We start from the raw sequence: 25,941 nt of genomic DNA on the forward strand, positions 1-25,941 counted from the left end.
TGTATATATAGAGAGAAGAGGGATAGACTGAGGGAGATGTATATAGAGAGAAGAGGGGTAGACTGAGGGAGGTGTATATAGAGAGAGAAAAGGGATAGACTGAGGGAGGTGTATATAGAGAGAAGAGGGATAGACTGAGGGAGATGTATATATAGAGAGAAGAGGGATAGACTGAGGGAGGTGTATATAGAGAGAGAAGAGGGATAGACTGAGGGAGGTGTATATAGAGAGAGAAGAGGGGTAGACTGAGGGAGATGTATATATAGAGAGAAGAGGGATAGACTGAGGGAGATGTATATATAGAGAGAAGAGGGGTAGACTGAGGGAGATGTATATAGAGAGAGAAGAGGGATAGACTGAGGGAGATGTATATATAGAGAGAAGAGGGATAGACTGAGGGAGATGTATATAGAGAGAAGAGGGGTAGACTGAGGGAGGTGTATATAGAGAGAGAAAAGGGATAGACTGAGGGAGGTGTATATAGAGAGAAGAGGGATAGACTGAGGGAGATGTATATATAGAGAGAAGAGGGATAGACTGAGGGAGGTGTATATAGAGAGAGAAGAGGGATAGACTGAGGGAGGTGTATATAGAGAGAGAAGAGGGGTAGACTGAGGGAGATGTATATATAGAGAGAAGAGGGATAGACTGAGGGAGATGTATATATAGAGAGAAGAGGGGTAGACTGAGGGAGATGTATATAGAGAGAGAAGAGGGATAGACTGAGGGAGATGTATATATAGAGAGAAGAGGGATAGACTGAGGGAGATGTATATAGAGAGAAGAGGGGTAGACTGAGGGAGGTGTATATAGAGAGAGAAGAGGGATAGACTGAGGGAGGTGTATATAGAGAGAAGAGGGATAGACTGAGGGAGATGTATATATAGAGAGAAGAGGGATAGACTGAGGGAGGTGTATATAGAGAGAGAAGAGGGATAGACTGAGGGAGGTGTATATATAGAGAGAAGAGGGATAGACTGAGGGAGATGTATATATAGAGAGAAGAGGGATAGACTGAGGGAGATGTATATAGAGAGAAGAGGGATAGACTGAGGGAGATGTATATAGAGAGAGAAGAGGGATAGACTGAGGGAGGTGTATATAGAGAGAGAAGAGGGATAGACTGAGGGAGGTGTATATAGAGAGAGAAGAGGGATAGACTGAGGGAGATGTATATAGAGAGAGAAGAGGGATAGACTGAGGGAGATGTATATAGAGAGAGAAGAGGGGTAGACTGAGGGAGATGTATATAGAGAGAGAAGAGGGATAGACTGAGGGAGATGTATATAGAGAGAGAAGAGGGATAGACTGAGGGAGATGTATATAGAGAGAGAAGAGGGATAGACTGAGGGAGATGTATATAGAGAGAGAAGAGGGGTAGACTGAGGGAGATGTATATAGAGAGAGCAAATCAGAGCTTCTCCTTCATCTGCGACCACAATGACAGCCTGGGATCACTGGGGTGGAGGAAGACCCCCGGGAACATTGCCCACTATACCATTTATGTTTGCATGCTATGTAATACGGCAAAGAACAATCACCCCCACTGACCAATCACAATTTATCTTGCAGCCTTCAAATTTTTGCACTGTTAATAAGGCAAAGAATAGTTACCCTGGCTGACCAATCAGAATTAAATTTGCAGCCTTCATACTATTACCCCACTGACCAATCAGAATTGAACTCGCACACTTCATATTTTTGCACCTTGTAATAAGGCAAAGAACAATTATCCCACTGACCAATCAGAATTTAACTCGCAGACGTCACATTTTTGCACCACTTAATAAGGAAAACAACAATTATCCCACTGACCAATCAGAATTTAACTCACAGACTTCATATTTTTGCACCACTTAATAAAGCAAAGAACAATTAATCCCACTGACCAATCAGAATTTATCTTGCAGCCATCATATTTTTGCAATATTTAATAAGGAAAAAACAATTACCCCACTGACCAATCAGAAATAAACTTGTAGCTTTCATATTTCTGCAATATTTAATAAGGAAAAGAACAATTACCCCACTGACCAATCAGAATTTATCTTGCAGCCATCATATTTCTGCAATATTAAAAAGGAAAAGAACAATCCCCCCCAATGGCCAGTCAGAATTGATCTTGCAGCCTTCACATTTGCACATCGCCATTGTTCTTTTTTTCAATCATTCTTGTTGGAGTGTATCCTGCGATGGCTCGCATTGGTGGACTGATGAGCCTTGACAGATCCTGTACTCTGTACTGACAGTTCAGCTGTTTTTGATGTAGTATAAAAATGGTGTCTCCTTTAACACAGAATAAACAGCAGACGCCATGACAGGGACAACACCCCCAGATCTATTCTTGATGTCACCTCATACTGAGACATTGAAGTCGGGGGGGGATGAGTGGGAGCGTAGACAATGGCCCCCACCTGCCGTTGTATAATAAGTCTGTCCCTTTAATTCATGTCACTATGAGCAGCATGCAGCGGTATTATTAAGGCTCACATGATAGCAGGACATACCATCGCACGGGAGATGAGAGACGGGAATGCTGGGAGATCGCCAGCCTTGGGAATGATTTCTGCCTGGGAGGATGTATTGTCTGGGTTTTTGGGTCATGTCCGCTGAATTATTTCTTATTCCTATTCATTTGCTGCGGAAACGTCAAGAGATTTTAATGACTGTTCATTTTCACTATTTTCTGATGTTTCTTGCAAATATAGTCTGTTAATAAAATGCATTCATGATACATAAATGCAGATGTTGGGCTTTAATAATGAATGCATGGAGGCAGGATCATGGCAAGGAGGGTCTGGAGCAGATCTTCTAATGCTGATAATGATGATTGTACGGTTTCCAGTTGTATGAATAGAGTGTCCTCAATCTGCCAGGTCCCTCGTCACCATGTATATAGGGTCTGGCTATTTATAGGAAGACGTATTAATGAATGCAAAGGAACCGGGGATGTGTCTATGATGATACGTTGGCTTTCCTTTTCTATCCTGCATGGGGAAAGTGAAATTTGACATCTGATTGGATGCTGCCTGTTCTTTATTCTGCGCTCTGGGTTTCCAGGCGAATGACATTGTCTATAAGTGCGCTGCTGTATATTGTTCATCTCTTTTTCTTAGATTTGTTATTAAAACCCAGTTGTAGCAACGGCATTACTGTTTAGGGTTCATTACACTGCAGCTGATAAATTGACGTTCAGGAGCTTTTCTGCGTTTTTTTATAGCAGCCCCTGAACTCCCCTAATGTTTTCCTATGTGTCCATGTACACTATGTTGTTTACAGTCATTTACAGGCAGTTGAGTTTACAGTTGTTTTTTTGAATGCACCAAACTTGCTTTCAGGGGTAGATTTTATCAGCGTTTCAAACGCATGTAAACGCTGCTATTCACGTTTATAAGAGTTTGCGTTTAAAAGTGTTTTTTAACTGTTACATATCCAGATGCTGTCCAGAGACTTTTCATCATCAGAAATGCATGCAAAGCGTTTTCCATGTATTCAAATGGACTCGGTACACCAGCGCAGTCAGTTCCAGGTTTTGCGTGAAGGAAAAAATGGTAGAACGTGCCGCATTATGCTCATGATGGGATCCATAGTGAATACAACCAGAAAAGACAGGTCATCTCAACACATACTGCTTTCTCTGCTTCTGCTCTCTCTATTCATCTCAAAATGTCTGAAATAGTTAATTTTTTACTGTTTTTCAGTGCATTCTGGGCATTTGGGAAGGTCTCTTGAGGTCATCTTAAAAAAAGCTTCTAAACGCAAACGCGCATAAATGCAGTATGCAAACAGATGTTTTTTAACCTACGTTTTCCAGCAGTCAGTTTCCATCGTTCAGAAGAGTTTTCCAAATGTCCCGTGTACACGAGCCCTTAGGTTGCCATTGGGTAGAGAAATTCTAACTACAGCCAACTGTTTAATTAAAGTTTTGGATGGAGTGAGGAAGGGTTAAAGCCCAACTTCAGGAATTAGTTCACACTGGTGCGACCTGTCATGTGATTTGACAATTCCAAATCGCATGATAAGCACCCCATTGGTGGCAATGGAACCGTTCATATCACAGCGACTCATGTCACAGCAATTTTGAAAAAGGTTCCTGCACTACGTTATTGCCGATTTCATTTGACTTACATAGACTTCTGTTATAGGAAGTCGCAAGCTGCAATGAAATCAGCATTAAACATCGCACTGATCATGCTGAAATAGTGCGATTTCAAAGCCGCACCAGTGTGAACCGAAGCTTAGACAAAATCCACCCATGTATTGTCTCCCCTCCTGCACTGCAAGGGTTAACTGGTAGGGGTGCAGGAATGCTTACCTTACTCCCTGCTCCAGCAGATTCCCTCCAGTGGTGTGACCAGTCCAACTCTGCTGCCTCTCTAAGGTGCTCAAGGGCACTGTCGCACTCCTACCTCCTCCATATACAATGCAGGATTTATAGCACTGCATTGTTCATGATGATGTCGAGGGACTGCCCACAGCCCAGGGCATTGGAGAAAGAGGAGGAGACTGCTGAAAGGTCCCTCCATTGGTGAGAACAGACTAGTGCTGCCCGTCCCTAAGGAGCTCCAGGCCACTGCCGCACCCCTGTCTGTTCCATGTATAATGCAAGGTTATTAGGTCTTCTTTGTGCATGATGACACTGAGGGACTGCCTGAAGACCTGGAGGGAGAGGAGATTTGTGGAAGGTCCCTTGACTAGTGCAGCCAGTCCAGCTCTACCACCTCTCTAGGGAACTCCCAACCATGGATATATACAAAGAGGGAGGGAAGGCCAAAGAATGGACTTTACAGGCACTGCAACAATGTTCATTAAAATTGTTACTTTATTGAGTATACACAAATGAGCAGCAATTCATAAAAACATCAGCAGAGAGTGTGAACCCCTATTGGCATGATTAATTTTGTGCAGTTACAAATCTGGTAGATACATAAAATGTGGATGCGTACAAATATACCTTATCCCTGTAAGGGCATAAGGAGACATAATCTGGTGTTTGGGATTACATAAAATGGGATGGGTTTCGGCGGTCCTGCAGGCAACTACAATGGGACAGTGCGGACATCTGTGGTGCGTGCCCTGGTGGGCAAAGGGGCCTCGGTGGTGGTCCTCCAGGCACCCACAGCAGGACAGTGCAGACATTTGTGGTGCGTGCCCTGTTGGGCAAAGGTACCTCGGTGGCGGTCCCCAGGCACCTACAGCAGGACAGTGCGAACATTTGTGGCGTATGCTCTGGTGGGCAAAGGGGCCTCGGTGGTGGTCCTCCAGGCACCTACAGCAGGACAGTGCAGGTGTTTGTGGTGTCAGCCCTGGTGGGTGAAGGGGCCTTGTGAGATTCACTTATTGTTGGTCTTGGGAGCAATTTCCGGTCGGTGTACTCTGTTCAACGGCACAGGTATAGTTCCGTTTTTCTGACTATAGTTACTTATGGCAATTTTGTGCCCCTGGACCATACCTATGGATAATATTGAGTTACCCTGATAGTTTTATTACAGATGGGATCGTAACTGATGACTTTATCATTCCAATATTACTTTAGTACTACCATACTGACGAATTGTGCCCTATATGGCTCACCCTTCTTGCATATAGGAAGGTTAGTACTAGGGATGCACCGAAATTTTGGTGGCCGAAACATTTCGGCCGAAAACATCCCTTTTGGCTGTCGGCCGATTTGAAAAAAAACACCGATACAGGTGCTGAAAAAAAAACACCCCTTGCCGCCGCCCGCCCGCTGCTGCCGACCACCGGCCACCACTCGATAGTTCTCAGCCTTTCCTGAGAAACCATTGAACGATCCCGGCTCTTGGCATAGAGATTAGTGAAGGAAAGATGGCCTCCGCTCATCTCTATGCCTTCGGAGGACCAGAGCGATGTCACTTCCAGTTCCGGCCTATTTTTTTTATTTTAAAGCACTAGATCAATGCTTTATTTTGATCCAATGCTTTACATTGCAGAGGAGAGATGTGGGGTCTTATTGACCCCATATCTCTCCATAAAGAGGGCCTGCCACTAATTATTTCTATCACAAGGGATGCATGCATTCCTTGTAATAAGAATAAAAGTGATTAAATTTTTTTTTTAAAGGAACAGTTAAAAAAAAAAAATTAAATAAATAATAAAAAAAAAGTTTAAATCCCCCTCCCCAACCCCTGCTATGATGTCTGTGGATTAAGGTATACCCAAAATATTTTTATGTTGAATGATGGGTAAACATGATATGTTATGTACAAATTTACACCAACTTTTCTGTTATGTAGTAACTCCTGAAGAAGCGATATCTTCGCGAAACATGTTGAGTCACTATGGTAACTGACACCAGATTGTGTCTCCTTGTACTCTTACCAGGATACGGTATATTTGTACGCATCAACATTTTATGTTTCTACCAGATTTGTAACTGCACAGAATGAATCACTCGCTGGGGGTTCACACTCTCTACTGATGTTTTTACGAATTGCTGCACATTTGTGTATACTCAACAAAGTAACAATTTTAATGAACATTGTTGCAGTGCCCATTAAGTCCATTCTTTGCATTCCCTCTCTGTTTGTATATATCAGTAGCATTACTGGGACGTGGCACTTGGGAGCTCTGATTACATCCCCACAGTCACATCGTTGGATACTGTAATTTTTCAGCTCCCAGCCATGATCACACTCCTGCCTTCTCCATGTACAGTGCAGGGTTAATACTTCTGCATTGTACATAATGACGTTGAGGGACCACCCACAGCCCAGGGCCCTGGAGGGAGAAGAGGAGAGTAGTGGAGGGTACTCCAGGGGTGTGACCAATATTTCATTGTCTCCATTCTAAGGTGCTTCTGGCCGTGGTTGCACTCCTGACTCCTCCATGTATAGTGCAGTGTTAATACTCCTGCATTGTACATAATGACATCGAGGGACCACCCACAGTCCAGGGCCCTGGAGGGAGAAGAGGAGAGTAGTGGAGGGTACTCCAGGAGTGTGACCAATCCAGCATTGACTCCTCTCTAAGGTGCTTCTGGCCGTGGTCGCACTCCTGACTCCTCCATGTACAATGCAGGGTTAGTAGCCATGCATTGTACACGATGATACTGAAGGACTGCCCACGGACCAAAGCACTGGATGGTCACCCCAGTGGTGGAATCAGTCCCCCTCTGCCACTAAGATATTCCCTTACACCAGGAAATAAGTGTGTTATGTGCCTTGCTGCACAAAGGTGTGTATATCACAACATCAACTGAACAGAATCACAAATCCTTGGGCAGGTAAAACAGTAAATATCTATACTGTTCGATTGTGTGTTTAGCTGTCTGGCTGCATTTCCACTTTAAATGTATTTAGTGTTGGCTGGGATGTTTGATTGGATTGACATTGTTTTTTTCTGTTTGCTGGCAATGTGTATAAATATAACATTTATTATGACTTTAACCACGTATGGACCTGCTTCGGTATACAAAAACATCCTGGAGGACTTTAGCAATGTCTCCAGCCAGTTTATATGAGTTTAAAGTGGTTGTAAAGGCTAGAAACGTTTACCCTAATGCATTCCCTGCATTAAGGTACTAAATGGCCCAGTTTTTGTATTGCCCCCCTCCACCACCTTTTGTGTACTTACCTGAGTCTTTACTCGAGCCAATGCTGAGCCAGTTTGTAGAAAATCTCTACACTCTCTTTGCATTGGTCCCTGCAGCTGTCAATCAAATCCTCTGAGGGGGGGCAGGGCCAAGCCAGACAGTATGTCTATGGACGTAGGCAGCCCAGCTCAGGAGCAAGCCCACAGGTGTGCCACCATAGGAAGTGGAAAGAGGAGCAGCCAAGAGTGCCAGTGGGCTGCACAGAGCATAAATGTATAAATATGTTTGTTTACATCTATTGTAAGTGACACTAAAGTCTGGTTTTAAAAAAAAGTATGTCTTCTTAGCTCAAAAATCACCCCTTCTATTGCTCTCAGCCGCCTCCAAATCCCCAAATTATTATTATTTTTTGCTGTTGTGCTCTGAAAATCCCCAGCCATGTAATCAAATAGAGCCTTCTATTATTACCTAAGAATGTCCACATGACCCCCACAATCACTGGACAAGGCCTTTGTACTGATCAACATGGGGACAATGTGCTTTGCCAGGGGTACTCACACAATTTTTATTTTTGCTTGGATTCCCTCTTGTCTCCATGTTGATCAGTACAAGGACCTTGTCCAGTGATTGTAGGGGCAATGTGGACATTTTTAGCCAATAATAGAAGGCTCTATTTACTTACATGGCTAGGGATTTTCAGATCACACCAGCAAAAGAAATATGTATCGGGCCTGAAGGGTCTGGTATGGATTCCTAGGGGATCTGTTACATTTTTTTTTCTTCAGGTACCCCTTGTGACATTTGGGGGTTGTTTAGCTCAAATGTAGCACTCACCAGTGATTCTAGTCCATGCCAGATATGCATTTTAAGGGCTTGTTGGCCCACTTTTATTGAAACACAAAGGAAAACGTTTACAGCAGTCAGTATCCCTTGTAGGGGTTTCCACCATCCATCACCACAAAACACAGGAACTCTCAGCCTCCTGGGTCTCTTTAACAGCACCATTGCTCAGTCCTTGTCCTTTGGTTCTCAGTCCTCCTGACCATTTAACACACCGCCCCCAGATGTGTTCATCTACAACCACTGTACCTCCGTCAGCTCTCTCTTCCTTCCTTCCTGCTGCTCTGGCTCTCTGGCTTGGGTGCCTCTCTCTGTGGACATGCACGCCTCTGGCTGCCCCCCTGCAACTACACAGACTGGTCAGGAGGGGGGTCCTCCTGACTTCTATACACAGACCTTCTGTCTCTCGGATGTAGCCCAGAGCCCTAGTTCTGGTTATCTTAAAGAGGAGTTTCGGGAGCCCCCCCCCCCCCAAACCCCCCCCCCCAAAAAAAAGGAAACATCAGCAGCTACAAATACTGTAGATGCTGACTTTTATCATAAGGACACTTACTTGTCCCTCGGTCCAGCACTGTTGTCATCCAGGCTAGTTCTTCACTTCCAGCCAGCGCCGGCATCTTCAGTAAGAGAAACTGAAAGCCCTGTGTCTTCACCGCCAGTTTCCTACTGCGCACGCGCAAGCCGTTCTGCACCTCATGATTGGTCCCGTAGTCTTCTGGGACCTGTGCATTCATTTTTTTCATTATTCCTGTAGTGTGTGCTACACCAAAAATGACATAGGCAAAGAAAAAAAACATATATCAGTTCAAATTGCCACAAATGACATTCACTGCCAACTTCTTTAAAAAAAAACAAAAACAGCAGACAAACCCCTCCAAATGTTCGCCAATATACACTAGATTATACACTCTTGAGGGGAGGTTTGTGTGCTGTTTTTTTTTTTTCTTCAACAAAGAAGCTGGCTATAACATGGTGTCAAAGGCAATTTTAAAGTGTTACTAAACCCAGGACCCTGCATTCACTATATCTGGTCTCCCATAGTGCACACAACATGGAAATGCAATTATTTTAGTAAATATAAACTGCTAAATACCTTTTCTCATCAACAATTAGGGCAGCCTTGTGACTTCTATCGGTGTCCAGCAGAGCACTGGTTAAAGCTTGTAGGAGGAGTTCTCATTCTGCTCTAGGAGGATGTAGGACCCTTGGTTAAAGCTTGTAGGAGGAGTTCTCATTCTGCTGTAGGAGGATGCAAGACCCCTGACCTCTGTCTGGACAGTGTTGATTGGCTCTGTGCTGATCACATACACTCTCCTAAGAAAAAAAAAACATTTCTAGCAATACACACCAAAATGAGCATGTGCAGAGTGACTCCACACAATATGTCTTATCAGGAGATAAGAGGGGGAAACTGGAACAAGGGGAGGATCAGAGAAGCCAGGATCAAACAGCGTTTTACACAATGCAGAGGATTAACCCTTTAGGTTCCACAGTGAGTATAACAAGCATGCTTTACTGCATATACAGGCTGAATTCACTGTTGTAGGTTTAGTAACACTTTAACACTTTATTCCTTCCCTTTGTAAATGTCAGTGCTAAAAATAAAATCGCTGCTCCGGGCTGCATGGAATTTTCTTTAAATTTTTTTTTTTGCCATTGGTACGTGTTCCACCCCCCCATCCAGCATGCTATTTTTTTTTTAATTCCCTTACATATTAGCCCAAAAAAATTGATATTTTTAATAAGATTCAGCTCACAATAATTCCCAATATTTATTTGAACCCCTACTGGACCAGACCTTCAGCTCATCACCACTTACAATTAGCAGCAGTGTTGTCAGCTGGCAATACAATTTGCCCTATAGGATTCCTATTGATAGACCTGATAGACAGCCTAAGGGCCAATAGAAAGAGAGCACATGGCAGGCTGACAACACTACTGCTAATTGCAAGGGAGTATTTTTGTGTGGTCGTCTTGCAATAGGTAGTGTTCTCATTGTCACAATCTCCAGGTAAAACAAACTTTATAATAAATTTGCAAACCCAACTGTATACAATGGGACTTGATACGGAAACATAGATTTGGGGTTTACAAACTGTCTAAAAAGTTACAGCATCGCAGTCTGTTACAAAGGTTTTTCTGTGATTTAATTATAACTTCAGCTGTAGCAAAGCATTATAGAAGAAATGTTTAAAAAAAATAATGAAATGTGTAAATGTAGCTGCTAATTAACCATATTAACTCTTAATTAACACCTCACCTATCCTGTTAGCTAGTTTTTTTTTCAGTTTTTTTTTCAGTTTTTTAACCAATTGTATGCAAATGCTTTGATACATTTAATTTTCTTGTGTGCAAAAAGAAATACAGACAAAAGAAAAAAAAAAACCTTTAATTTGTAAATAACTGCACAGTGTTTTTGTACAAGACACACATATATAACTGAAGAATTTACAGAATAAAATATGGAATTTATATCTACAGCTACAGTAGTAGTTTTAAAACTACTACTGGTAAAATGAGAAAAAAATATGCCTAATTATAAAATATACATTTCAGAATCCAAGTCATAACAAGGTTATTGTAAAACCAGTAGGCCTATAGCTGAATAATGAAAAATGCTTTGCTTCTTAAAAAAAGTAGCATAGCAATTCACCCAGTAAAGGTGCATGTACATTATTTCTGGACAAAGATGAATGTCATTAGGCTATTTAATTTGCCGGTTGAATGTTTTCAAACAGAAAATACCACATCTGGCTACAACATGACACAAAAACTGACTAACCTTCCTCTATTCTATTTGAAATTTAAAAAAAAAAAAATTGCCTTTAGATGTGCTTTAAAGTGGTGTTTAACCTAAAACCAAAAAGTGAATATATTGCAGGTTATTAATCCTTAGATTTGGTGTCTGTATTCGTTTTCTTTTTTCAGGCTTCTTCCCTCTGTTTTCACCTGGCGATCTGGCCAGTAACTTGCCTCCTTTATTAGCGTGCCCCCACTCTGGATGAAGGAAAACAGGGGGCACCTTTGGGCAGCAGCATCATTAGTCTTGGGGGAGGGACGTGTTAGATGTACTAGTAGATTTACTATAGATACACTAACAAATTAAAGCTGAATTCCAACTAACATAGGAAATCATGTTAAATGGACTGTAGTGCGTTTCTGCATAACACAAAACGCTGCAGAAAATGCTTAGGTGAGAACCTGGGGTAAAAAAGAAATAAAAAACACAACATGTATAAAGCCAAAATAAACCCTTCAGTACTTACCTCCATCCAGTGATGTGATGTCTGTGAGCTCCCTTGTTGGCAGTGTTAATATTGCCGAAAATATTTTCGGCATAATTTTTCATCAGCGGCATGTTTACAAAGATGAAAACAAGACGGAAATTACTCAGAATTTTTTTTTTTACTCCAGGAGTATATAATGAGTTTGGAAATTCTAGAGAAATGCCTGACACCTTCCCAGCCGGCCGGACGGGACACTCCTCCTTCTGAGTTGGCGTCACATGACGTCCTGTTAGAAGGTGCCACACACGGGGCCACGCTGTGACGTGATCTGTCACCATGGGACACAGTCGATGACAGATCACTACACCGGCCTGTTGCCAGTGTCATGTGACCACTATGACCAATCACAGCAGATCACGTGACAATTTTATACAGTGGGTGCCTTCCTTTCATGCCATCCATTGTATACAATTGTGTTGTTAGCTGTGATTGGTCAAAGCAGCCATATGGTACAGACAGGGCCAATCACAGCCCATCTGTATCATGTGATGAGCTTTGCCCAATCGCAGCTAATCACAACAAAAGACTGAATGAATTGGTTTCATTCAGTAACAGTGGTTGCAAATATCAATTAAATACATTGGAATTAGCAATCATAATGTGTAAAAAAAATCCTGATCACTTGCCCAGAGTAGTTCAGTGTTACTATGGTAACATTGTACTACCCTGGTCACAGTGTGTTAAATAAAAAAAATAGTAAACCAGTCAGTGTCCCTGATCGCCACCACACCAGTTATATAATAACACTGTACTGAACTAGTGACAATATGTGAAAAACAAATTGTGAACTTTTTTTGATTTCTTAATTTTCAAAAAAATTGTAACAAAAAATTTCAACTTCAAAAAACTAACCATGCCTCTTACTAAATACCTTGGACTGTCTATTTTCCAAAAATAGGTCATTTCATGGGTATGTGGACTGAAATGATTTTTGTACAGTAAAGTGTACTGGACATTTTACTAGGCTAAAATATACTGCAGATTTTAGTCAACTAAAATATGACTAAAACGAATACAATTCTGATGATTAAAATACGACTACATGTCAGGGACCATCGCGATGCATGGGTCTGCACATGCGTAGGTGTCTGTCAAGACATGCAGGCAGCAGGGCACTAGGACCCAGGCGCACCCGTCACCTATGACGGCGCTGGGCAGGCACTAGGACCTAGTCTGCGCCTGTCAGGCTCAGGGCGGGCTACTTAAACCAGCCCTGCACAGACACAAGTTGCCGTATGGTCTGTTCTTGTTCCTGTGATCTGTGAGTTGATTCCTGACTGTTGCTGACCTTGCTTGAACCTGACCTTGCTGATATTCTCCTGCCCTGACCCTCTGTCTCGTTTGACTACTCTTCTGGATATCCCTTCTGATCTGAACTTCTGTTACCAGACCTGGCGAGTGACCCGATTCCTCTGTGCCTGCTGTCTTGTACCACGCTGTCCGCCCGTTACCGACCCGGCCCGTCTGACCACGCTATTGCTCAGCCATCCATCCGACCTGCACGGATTAGCTGCTATTCTTCATACCTGTCTGCCTCTTCATACCAGGCTCTCCACCTGTCATTACCTCTGGTGATTCCTCTGCCTCAGGTGGGTGTACTCAGGGGCCGCGAGCTGGTCACTGTCCGCTCCAAGCCCATCCCCACCATCAGGGGCTCTGGTGAACAAGCGAACTGGGGCTTAGACTCTGCGCCCTGGGGAATCCTGTCCTGTGGACTGCTAGAGTACACCAGGTGGTCCATAACACTACAACTAAAATGGCATTTTACTGAAAAGACTATGACCAGGGATTTTTTTTCTCAATAGGTGCAGGAACTCTTCCTTTCTGAGTCACTTCTTGTCTCTGCCCGCCTACCCACCTCTGAGTACCTTCACTTGGTTCCACCCCTTACCAAGTATAATTTTGTGGTGCTAAATAATTTGTATGCAATTTGTTCATTATATTAAGAAAACTAAAAAAATGGATCCCCTGCAATCAGCAGCATTAAACTCCCCCAACCACCCCCCCAGCAACAGTAGATTCCTCCAGCAACAATGGACCCCCAAAACAAAATACCACCCTAGCAACAATAAACACTCAGCAGCTAAAACAGATCTCCCAGCGGCCAGCATCAATAGATTCTCCAGCAGCCAACAATAGACCCCTCCCTCAACAGTAGATCCCTTCCAGCAACAATGGACCCCCATCAGAGATAGATCACCCACCAGCAACAATAGACTGTCACCTCCCCAGCAACAATAGACCACCACACAAAAATAGATCCCTTTCAGTGACAATAGATCCCCCAGCAGCCAGCAACAACAGATCTCCAGCACATTCAGCCTCCCTTGCCAGTACATACTTTTAGCGCTGGAGGTACTGGAACTGCGTTCCCCCGCATTCCTGCTGAAAAAAAACCCTGACTATGACTAAGACTAATTTGAAATTTGATGTAAAAATGAACACTGCTTGTTGGCCCTGACATCTTCTGGGATTGCGATCTTTTTCCATGCCTGGTCCGGATGACATGACTCTTGCGCATGCGCAACCAAAGTGTGCTCAGAGTGTACCATAAGCTGCACATACACAGCTCCATTTAGTGGGCAAATTGCAGTATTTTTAATGATTCAGGTATTTGATGAAAAATACCAAAATGATGGCTACTAGAGGCAATTTGTTTTATTTTTTTTTGTTGCATGTGTGTGAATGTTTTTCCCATTCGTACAGCTAATTTTGTATAAATATACCTCATAGTATGTCTCTTCTGCAATAAAAATCATTTCAGATAATGGGCAGCACAGTGGCTAAATGGTTAGCACTTCCCCCTGGCAGTACTAGGGTCGTTGGTTCAAATCCCAGCCACAGCATCACCTGTGTGGGTTTCCTCCCACACTCCAAAGACATGCTGGTAGGTTAATTGGCTCCTGTCTAAATTGGCCTTAATATGTGTATGTATGAATGTGAGTTAGGGACCTTAGATTGTACACCCCTTGAGGGTTAGGGACTGATGTGAATGTACAATATATATGTAAAGCACAGTGTAAATTGACAGCGCTATATAAGTACCTGAAATAAATAAATACATTTTTAAATTCAGGGCTAAGTTCCACTTTGTTCATCCATTCTGGACCTGCACTGGGAAAATAAATTTTAGAATTGTATTAGTTGCTGTGGAAAACACCTCCGCCTCCACCACATTAGGTCTGATGTACAGAAAGTAGAGGAAAGACATTAGTGATGGTCATCAGAGGCTACATCTATTCTTGTACAGGTTATGGAAGAAGAACCTGGCTGGTTGGTAATGCACTCTCTTTTCTCCGGCTTCTATAAATTATAGTGTTGCGGTTTCCTGACGAAGGCTTTCTATAATGGTGGAAGCAGTCTTGTTAATTCCAGCAGTATTTCTGCTAGCCTAGACTTCTTTATGTCAGAAATAAAAGCACACTGCATACAAAGTAGTCTTCAAACAAGTCCGCTCTCCCCAGGGTGCACGCCGATCTTGTAGGTTAACTATTGGCTGCATTGGGATAATTGAAAACTCCCCTCCACTGTACGGACAATGGGATCGGCAGGAATGTGTATGGGAAAATAAAGGCCTTATGCAGGATTATTTTGCTGTAAGAAAAAAGGTACAAAAAAGTACATAGTTACATAGATGATGTAATCAGAAGCTTACATTGTTTCATCTGAGTATACAGAGAGCCCTGCATGGATGACTTGATCAGAAAACAGTTAAAACTGTGAACTGGCAGGAGACATACTCAGTAGAGCTTTTAGCTAATGGGCGGTATAGTGACTAAAAGTGGGAATACACGATTAGAAAATCGACCGATCAGTCATCCGACGACTGAGAGGCGTTCGTTCATTGGTCGAAATCGTGGCCCACATTAACCAATCTAAAAAAATTGTTTGTCGGGCAATACGTAGTGTTGACGTCTTCCATACAAGTGGAAGTGATGCGGTGTGTGTGACCTTGTAGCCACGCCCTTCCGTCCAGAACGAGTGATATACACAACAATTACCAGCAATGAGTATAATATAGTTTATTACATTATCTATATACATAAATAGTGATACATAAAATATAATATGCAGAATTCTGGTTTCATTATCTCATTAGGCCAATCTACTTTTCACATTTGGATTTTTTGTTCGTGTTTACGAAGATTCCTTGGACATAAACATCCGGGTCATCTTCTGTTTCCGCTCATGCGTGATAGCGCTTGATAGATTTTTTTCGTACGACCGTCATACCACCGCATAGAAAATCGGTCGTTCGTATGCGAAATGACAACATTTTTCACTGTTGTTCAACCGGAATTTTTCGTTCACAGTATCGTTATTGGTTAAAGCATCCTGCTCATCAAGGAAGAGAAAATCGTTCGATCAGTGGTTTTCGCAAAATGTTTCGTACAATTTTCTTATCGTGTATACGAAGCATTAGTACTTAGAACTTATACCTCGCAGCACTGGGGTTCCTCCTTCCAGTTCTCAGCCAGGACACTCTCTGCATGAAGTTTGCATGTTCTCCTTGGGTTTGCATGGGTTTCCTCTGCTTACCCTGGTTTCCTCGCACACTTCAGACATTCTGGTAATGACTTTGGCCATGGTATGTAGGGATACACCGAAATTCTGGTGGGCGAAAAAACCCAGCCCCTCAAAGCCGCCCACCCCTCAAAACAGCCCGCCCGCCGCTCGGTAATTCAGGCTTACCTGAGAAACCATCGATCCCGGCGCTGGGCATAGAGATGGGTGAAGGAAAGATGGCCGCCACACCTCTCTATGCCCTTGGAGGACCGGAGCGATGTTACTTCCGGTTCCGGCCATTTTTTTTTAAAGCACTAGATCAATGCTTTTTTGACCCAATGCTTTACATTGCAGAGGAGAGATGTCTGGTCTTATTGACCCCATATCTCTCCATAAAGAGGACCTGTCACTAATTATTTATATCACAAGGGATGCATGCATTCCTTGTGGAAAGAATAAAAGTGACTAAATTTTTTTTTTTAAAGGAACAGTTCAAAAAAACAAAACATTAAATAAATAATTAAAAAAAAGTTTAAAGTGCCCCTGTCCCCCCGTGCGCACGTAGTGGTGAACGCATATGTAGGCCATGCTAACATATGTAAATGGTGTTCAAACCACACATGTGAGGTATCGACACGAACTTCGGAGCAAGAGCAATAATTCTCACACTAGACCTCCTCTGTAACATTACACTAACCTGTAGAAATTTTTAAAGCATCACCCATGGAGATTTTTAAGTACCGCAGTTTCATGCCATTCTACGAGTGTGCAATTTTAAAGCGTGACATATTGGGTATCTATTTACTTGCCGTAACATCCTTTTACATATTTTACAAAACAATTGGGGTATTTATTTATTTTTTTTAATCAAAGTGTATTTTTTAAAAAAAAAATATTCATTTTTAAAAACTGCACATTTCTGTTTCGGTTTTCAGCCAAGTGCATTTTGAATTTTCCTTTTTGGTTTCGGCACCAGAATTTCCATTCCGGTGCACCACTAATGGTACGTGTGTAAGAAATTGCTCCGCACACACATGTATCACATTCTGCACTCCGGTCCCAAGCCAGCAAATGTTTATCTTTATCTTGTAAATTGTTTGCTTTTTACCTTGTAAAAAAAATTGACAAGAAAATTCTATGAAATTAATCAAAAAACAATATCATGGTGCCTGTGAAATCTTGTGTGAGTAACTGTGCTGTGAGAAAACTTTCAATTCTGCCACAAGGCAGTAGTGGCAGCTGCCCATATTGAGTGAAAACACACTCTAAATACCAAAACCATAAAAAATGGCGCTTGCTCAGTATGGCTTCACTATAAAAATAAAAAACGTATGAAATGAAAGATATTACATAAATATGTGTAACGTGCTATCCCAAAACCACATTCAATATCAAAAGTATTGTAGTTCAAATGTGTATAAGAATGAAAAACGAGCCTGAAAGCATGGGCATGCGGATGCCATCCCTTTAAAAAAAAAAAAATTTCTCCTCTGGAATAGGTAGGAATTAGGTTAGGGCCCCTTTAAGAAATCTGACAGGGAAAAAAGTTGGAAGAGAATAACCACGTGACCTTGGAAAAAGCAGGAAAAATCACGTGACATGGAACATTCTGGAATTTTTAGGGGCTCATTATATAAAGGGCACTCCGTGACAGATTTCTCACAGTTGGTCAGAGTTGGCCAACGGGCTCCCCACCCTCCCTCCCTTGTTGCAAGGCACTGTTTATGTGGTTTGTGTCACTTTTTCTATAGAAAAGGGGGACTTATTGATATAATTATTTCAGATAGATCGAGTCCTAAAAGACTGAGCAAGTTTATTCATGGTTGATAATTAAATTGTAAGAGTTTTGAATAAATTATAATGCAAATGTATTTTTGTTATGTGTAATTACCAATAAAAGTGCCGCGGCCAAAATTTTATGCCAAAAGAAGAAATATTGTGTGTGTGTCATTATTTAAATTTAAATAAGTATAGTTATTTCGGGGATGAGTGATAACATGCGGCCTGCGTTCCCATAAGAGTCCTATAGAGGAGTGCCACTTTGGTCCAGAAAGATCTTCTCCACCACTTGTGAGTAATGTATACATTTCCCACTCACCAAAAGGTGTTGACCCCCATAATGGATGATCACATGGCATGTGGATTCCCATCTGTAAACTCTCTTATAGTGGGTCTCCAGGCTCCCCTTCTTTCAATAATGGCTTTCAGAAGAACTCATTGGAAGTATGATGTGATCTCCTTTGACAGGTGATGTGTAACCTCTTCAGATTCTTCACCTGTGAAAGATGCAAGGCGGATAGCAGATTCTAGAACTGACAGCCAGATGAATGCTGAGCGGCGGGTGCCCGGCCAGGAGGAGGAAAGCTGTACAGCTCTATAGGACTCTCATTCATATACTCATTTGGACTATAAGACTTTCAATATTGAATGTGCTGTTGGGATAGCATGTTACACATATTTATGTAAACCATACTGGGCAAGCGCCTGTTTATTTATGGTTTTGGAAAATTCTATGGAAAAGGCTTTCAGGAATAGAAGACATGGTGCCCAAAGAGCTAGAATCACCGAGAGTCGGATACAACTAAATGCATATATACAATATTTGCTTTACTGCTACAGCATGGGTCAGCTGTGCAAAATCACATACATATACGTGATTTGGCATTTCCGGGTAAGAGGGCGCGCACACCCACCTTCATGCACTGTCATTGGCTCCCTGACATGCTGATCAGCGAGTTCGGGCAGTGATTCATGGCCAGGACCCACCTCTCATCGCCTCTCATCGGAGTGAGTGACAGGAGAGAGATCTGTGTTGGTAATCAACACAGATCTTTCTACTGACAGCAGAGATGTGCCGGTTTTTATCTCCCAGCAAGCAGGGAGACAAAAACTGTCAGGTCCCCTATTAAAACGACACACAGTCAACACATTACATAAAGTTAGGCACACAGTTAACCCTTTGATTGCCCAGATGTTAACCCCTTCCTGCCCAGTGTCATTAGTACAGTTTCAGTGTTTTTACTGATCATTGTATTAGTGTCAGTGGTCATGTCAGTGTCAGTTAGCCAATGTAAGAATGCCCACTGTACTATAAGAGTCCTACTGTAAGTTGCTGATCACCTCCATTACTGGTATGAAAAAAACAAACAAAATTCCAATATAGTTACCGTCATTTGTAGACGCTTTCATTTTCACGTGAGCCAATTAATATACATTTATTGGGATTTTTTTCATCAAAGACATGTAGCAGAATACATTTTGGCCTAAATTTATGAAGAAATTTTATATTTTTTATTTTTTATGGGATTTATGGCAAAAAGTAAATAATACTGTTTTTTTTCCAAAATGTTTGGTCTTTTCTCGTTTATAATGGACAAAATAAAAAAATCCAGCGGTAATCAAACCACCTAAAGAAAACTCTATTTGTATGAAAATAATGGTATAAATTTCATTTGTGTACAGTGTTGCATGACCACGCAATTGTCAAAGTAGTGCAGCGCCGTATAGCACAAAATGGCCTGGTCATGAAGGGGGGTAAATCTTCCGGAGGGCAAGTGGATATACAAACATACTGTATATATTGTAACTTAGGTATATTATAGAAGCTAAGGTATATCAAAGTGCATTTTTTCTTTAAAGTGGTTCTAAAGCCTAAAGGTTTTTTTTCATTTTCATTCCCCCTTATACTCACCTGAACCCAATCTAGTGATGTGCATGAGAGCAGAAGCTCTCCCTGGTCTCTGCCTCCTCATTGGCTGAGACACAACAGTGGGAGGGAGTGGAGGGCGGGGCTGAGACACGCTCTGTGGGCACACAGATGAGGCTTGGGAGTGAGTACACACAAGTATTCCCAGAGCAAGCAGCTTGCTCTGGGGTGCTCAGCGGGGGAGGGGTCTGGAGCACTGGCAGGGAACCCGAGAAGAGGAGGATCAGGGCTGCTTTGTGCAAAAACCATTATATGGAGCATGTATGACATGTTTGTTATTTAAAAGAAAAGGAATCTAAACAATCACTCTGTTGCCAAAATAAAAATGGTCAAAATGTGCCCCCAGTAAAGACCATTAGTACTGACCCCACCTGTGCTGCTGATCTCTGAAAAATGTTCTACTGTATATCTGACACTTCCAGGAGTGTCTGATTTTTTAATGGTTCTTCCCGGTAGTCCTTATCTCACTATGGGGGGAATACGACTCTCCAAGAAGTGTCAGATTCTGAAGGTTCTTCATGAAGCAGTTTCAGCAGAGATCGGCAGCACAGGTGAGGTGTGTACTGCCTTTGCAGGGGCACATTTTTTTACCATTTTTACTTTGGTGATGCATTAAAGCTCCTAGTTCCCTGATTCTAGGACAGTATACCTGATACAGGACTAATATGAGACTAAAAGCAGGCAGCTGATTTACATAGGCTTAACTGAGATAATTTCAGTTTATATATATATATAATTTTCTTTTAAGCAGAGGCCCTAGGGAAAAAAATGGTGGGTTTTGCTATTTGTTTATGTCACACGGTATTTGCACATCGTTTTTTCAAATTTTTGAAAAAAATACAAATTAATGAATTTTATTGTACACAAACTCCATAAAATACCACTTTGTTTTGTAAAATTTAAAGGATGGTGTCACACCGGGTAAATAGATACCTAACATATTACGCTTTAAAATTGAGCACGCTCATGGAATGCATGGTACCAAACTACAGTATTTCAAAGAGGTGTTGCTTTAAAAGCCTTTACAGGTCATCAGTTTAGATTTACACAGTAGGTCTGGTGCTAGAATTAATGCTCTTGCTATGACATTTGCGAAAATATCTCACATGTGTTGTGCTATCTCTATTTACAGTTGCAAGAAAAAGTATGTGAACCCCTTGGGATTACATGGAGTTTTGCATGAATTGGGCATAAAATGTTCACTGAACGTCATCTAAGTCACAACAATAGAAGAACACAGTCTGCTGAACATAATACTACACAAACATTAGATGTTGCCATGGTTTAATTGCACATAACATGTAAACATTCACAGTGCAGGGAGGAAAAAGTATGTGAACCTTTGGACTTAATAACTGGTTGACCCTCCTTTGGCAGCAATAACCTCAACCAAACGTTTCCTGTAGTTGCAGATCAGACCTGCACAACGATCTGGAGTAATTTTGGACCGCTCCTCTTCACAAAACTGTTTCAGTGTAGCAATATTCTTGGGATGTCTGGTGTGAATCGCTCTCTTAAGGTCATGCCACAGCATTTCAATCGGGTTGAGGTCAGGACTCTGACTGGGTCACTCCAGAAGGCGTATTCTGTGCTGTTGCAGCCATTGTTTTGTTGAATTACTTGTATGCTTTGGGTCATTGTTCTGTTGCATTACCCATCCTCTGCGGAGCTTCAGTTGGCGGACAGATGGTCGTACGTTTTCCTGCAAAATGTCTTGATAAACTCTGGAATTCATTTTCCCATCAATGACAACAATCCGTCCAGGCCATGAGGCAGCAAAGCAGCCCCAAACCATGATGCTCCCTCCGCCATGTTTTACAGTGGGGATGAGGTTTTGATGTTGGTGTGCTGTGCCTTTTTTTCTCCACACATAGTGTTGTGTGTTCTTCCCAAACAACTCAATCTTGGTTTCATCTGTCCACAATATATTTTGCCAGTAGTGCTGTGGAACATCCAGGTGCTCTTTTGCAAACTTCAAACGTGCTGCAATATTCTTTTTGGACAGCAATGGCTTCCTCCGTAGTGTCCTCCCATGTACTCCATTCTTGTTTCATGTTTTCCTTATTGTAGATGTGTCAACAAAAATGTTATCATGTGCCAGAGATTTCTGTAGGTCTTTAGCTGACACTCTGGGATTCTTCTTTACCTCATGCAGCATTCTGCGCTGTGCTCTTGCAGTCATTATTACAGGACGACCGCGCCTAGAGAGAGTAGCACAGTGCTAAACTTTCTCCATTTGTAGACAGTCTGTCTTATCGTGGACACATGAACATCAAGGCTTTTGGAGATACTTTTGTAACCCTTTCCAGCTTCATGCAAGTCAACAATTCTTGATCGTAGGTCTTCTGAGAGCTCTTTTCTGCGAGGCATGGTTCACATCAGACAGTGCTTCTTGAAACCAGTAAACCCAAAACAGGTGTGTGTTTTTTAAGGGTAGGACAGCTGTCAGCAACACATCCAATATCATCACACTGATTGGAGTCAAGGTTGGCTCACTCCTGGCTCCAATTAGCTCTGGGAGAAGTCATAAAGCTAGGGCCTCACATACTTTTTCCTCCCTGCACTGTGAATGTTTACATGTTATGTGCAATTAAACCATGGCAACATCTAATGTTTGTGTAGTATTATGTTCAGCAGACTGTGTTCCTCTATTGTTGTGACTTAGATGACATTCAGAGCACATTTTATGCCCAATTCAAGCAAAACTCCACGTAATCCCAAGGGGTTCACATACTTTTTCTTGCAACTGTAGGCACACTTACTCTTTTAAGACATCACATCATATGAGTCTTATTAAATGGGAAGGTGAAATGGATTATGTCATTGACTTCGACTGCTGAGTAAATGTGGTTTAGAATATCTCTCCAGGCTAGTAATGTCATATTAATCATATTTATTTTATACATTGAGTGACACAATATTTACAGCGCCTGGTGTAGTAGAATTTTTAAAAATGTTATCTCTAACTATTCCAGCGCCCGAGGCCGTCAGATGCTTTATATGTGCACACATTAAAATAAATTTTCACCTTGCTGGGTGGAACATTCTATATAAGCCGTCATACTGAAAACACATGGAAAGACCCCGTCTCTGATAGTAAATGGATAAATTTGAAAAGATGTTCAGTGCGTCTGTGCCAGCGTCTTGCATAATGTGTTGCTGACACTTCCCTGGCACTGCTCAGGTCCAACTGTCTCCATTATGGAGCTTATTTTGTGTGTTTTGCTTCCTTTGTCTTTAAAGATAAATTATTTTATCCATTGAGATGGAAAACTTTCCGAAAAATACAAATGTGTAGCGTGCTTTTCAAAAAATAAGGGCATGTTTATCAATGGCGTATCAATTTTTGTATTTTTGATGCAGATATAATTTTTGGTGCAGAGGAGTTATTACAGTCATGCAGATAATTGTATAAAATATGACAAATAGCAAAACAATAGACAAATTGATTTGACATTTAAAGCACAATCCCTCCATGAGATCCAAATGAAATATGAAAAAAATCAAATTCACTACTGCAATCATCAGGGCACCGTACATGTTACAATCTTACCATACAATTGTACTACGTAACATGAGGACCAGCCTAATCTATACAGTCAGTTTGTGTTCAATTAGGCAGGCCCTTGCACTACATAGTTGTTGGTAGATCTAAATGAAATTGTACCATCAGACTGTAACAAGCGTGGTGAGCTTTGGAGGTCATTATCAGAGAGGTGTGTTTGTGTGTAAGCCCTCATGCACACTGGACATTTTGATAACGCTGGTAACCTTAGCTGTGGAAAGTCACATTAAAATGTGAGTTTTTCAGCATTTTTTAGCATTTTTACATTTGTGTTTAGTGGCGTTTTGCCACGTTTAGCGGCATTTTCACGTTTTTTCTGCATTTGCGTTTTTTAGCCTTTTTTTTACCAAGTTGTAGGAATAGTGCCCCATCATTGGTATGGGTGGGAGGAATAGTGCCCCATCATTGGTATGGGTGGGAGGAATAGTGCCCCATCATTGATATTGGTTGTAGGAATAGTGCCCCATCAATGGTATGGGTAGGAGGAATAGTGCCCCATCATTGGTATGGGTGGGAGGAATAGTGCCCCATCATTGGTATCAGAAGGAGGAATAGCACCCCATCATTGGTATCAGAGGGAGGAATAGTGCCCCATCATTGGTGTCAGAGGGAGGAATAGTGTCCCATCATTGGTATCAGAGGGAGGAATAGTGCCCCATCATTGGTGTCAGAGGGAGGAATTGTGTCCCATCATTGGTATGGGTGGGAGGAATAGTGCCCCATCATTGGTATGGGTGGGAGGAATAGTGCCCCATCATTGGTATGGGTGGGAGGAATAGTGCCCCATCATTGGTATCAGAAGGAGGAATAGCGCCCCATCATTGGTATCAGAGGGAGGAATAGCGCCCCATCATTGGTGTCAGAGGGAGGAATAGTGTCCCATCATTGGTATCAGAGGGAGGAATAGTGCCCCATCATTGGTGTCAGAGGGAGGAATAGTGCCCCATCATTGGTATCGGCGGGAGGAATTGTGCCCCATCATTGGTATCAGAAGGAGGAATAGCGCCCCATCATTGGTGTCAGAGGGAGGAATAGTGTCCCATCATTGGTGTCAGAGGGAGGAATAGTGTCCCATCATTGGTATCAGAGGGAGGAATAGTGCCCCATCATTGGTGTCAGAGGGAGGAATAGTGTCCCATCATTGGTATCGGCGGGAGGAATAGTGCCCCATCATTGGTATCGGCGGGAGGAATAGTGCCCCATCATTGGTATCGGTGGTGGGATTAGTGCCCCATCATTGGTATCAGTGGGAGGAATAGTGTCCCATCATTGGTATCAGAGGGAGGAATAGTGTCCCATCATTGGTATCAGAGGGAGGAATAGTGCCCCATCATTGGTATCGGCGGGAGGAATAGTGCCCCATCATTGGTATCGGCGGGAGGAATAGTGCCCCATCATTGGTATCGGTGGTGGGATTAGTGCCCCATCATTGGTATCAGTGGGAGGAATAGTGTCCCATCATTGGTGTCAGAGGGAGGAATAGTGTCCCATCATTGGTATCAGAGGGAGGAATAGTGCCCCATCATTGGTGTCAGAGGGAGGAATAGTGTCCCATCATTGGTATCGGCGGGAGGAATAGTGCCCCATCATTGGCATCGGCGGGAGGAATAGTGCCCCATCATTGGTATCGGCGGGAGGAATAGTGCCCCATCATTGGTATCGGCGGGAGGAATAGTGCCCCATCATTGGCATCGGCGGGAGGAATAGTGCCCCATCATTGGTATCGGCGGGAGGAATAGTGCCCCATCATTGGTATCGGTGGTGGGATTAGTGCCCCATCATTGGTATCAGTGGGAGGAATAGTGTCCCATCATTGGTATCAGAGGGAGGAATAGTGTCCCATCATTGGTATCAGAGGGAGGAATAGTGCCCCATCATTGGTATCGGCGGGAGGAATAGTGCCCCATCATTGGTATCAGTGGGAGGAATAGTGTCCCATCATTGGTATCAGAGGGAGGAATAGTGTCCCATCATTGGTATCAGAGGGAGGAATAGTGTCCCATCATTGGTATCGGCGGGAGGAATTGTGCCCCATCATTGGTATCAGAGGGAGGAATAGTGCCCCATCATTGGTATCGGCGGGAGGAATTGTGCCCCATCATTGGTAACAGTGGGAGGAATAGCGCCCCATCATTGGTATCAGAGGGAGGAATAGTGTCCCATCATTGGTATTAGTGGGAGGAATAGCTTCCCATCATTAGTGTTAGTTGTAGGAATAGTGCCACATCATTGGTATGGGTGGGAGGATTAGTATCCCATCATTGGTATTGGTGGGATGAATAGTGTCCCATCATTGGTATCAGAGGGAGGAATAGTGTACCATCATTAGTATTAGTTGTAGGAATAGTGCCACATCATTGGTATGGGTGGGAGGAATAGTGTCCCATCTATGGTATTGGTGGGATGAATAGTGTCCCATCATTGATATTAGTGGGAGGAATAGTGCCCCATCATTGGTAATAGTGGGAGGAATAGTGCCCCA

General features: G+C 42.5%; 1 protein-coding gene across 2 annotated transcripts in view; it reads left to right on the forward strand.

Annotated features, from left to right (window-relative positions):
- CRMP1 (collapsin response mediator protein 1) overlaps window positions 1–25,941 on the forward strand; it is a 127,299-nt gene that overhangs the window by 25,530 nt on the left and 75,828 nt on the right. The window lies entirely within an intron of this gene.

Source organism: Staurois parvus, unplaced genomic scaffold, assembly GCF_062004578.1.
Source record: "Staurois parvus isolate SC_StPar_1 unplaced genomic scaffold, SC_StPar_1.0 ptg000186l, whole genome shotgun sequence".
Taxonomy (NCBI): Eukaryota; Metazoa; Chordata; class Amphibia; order Anura; family Ranidae; genus Staurois; species Staurois parvus.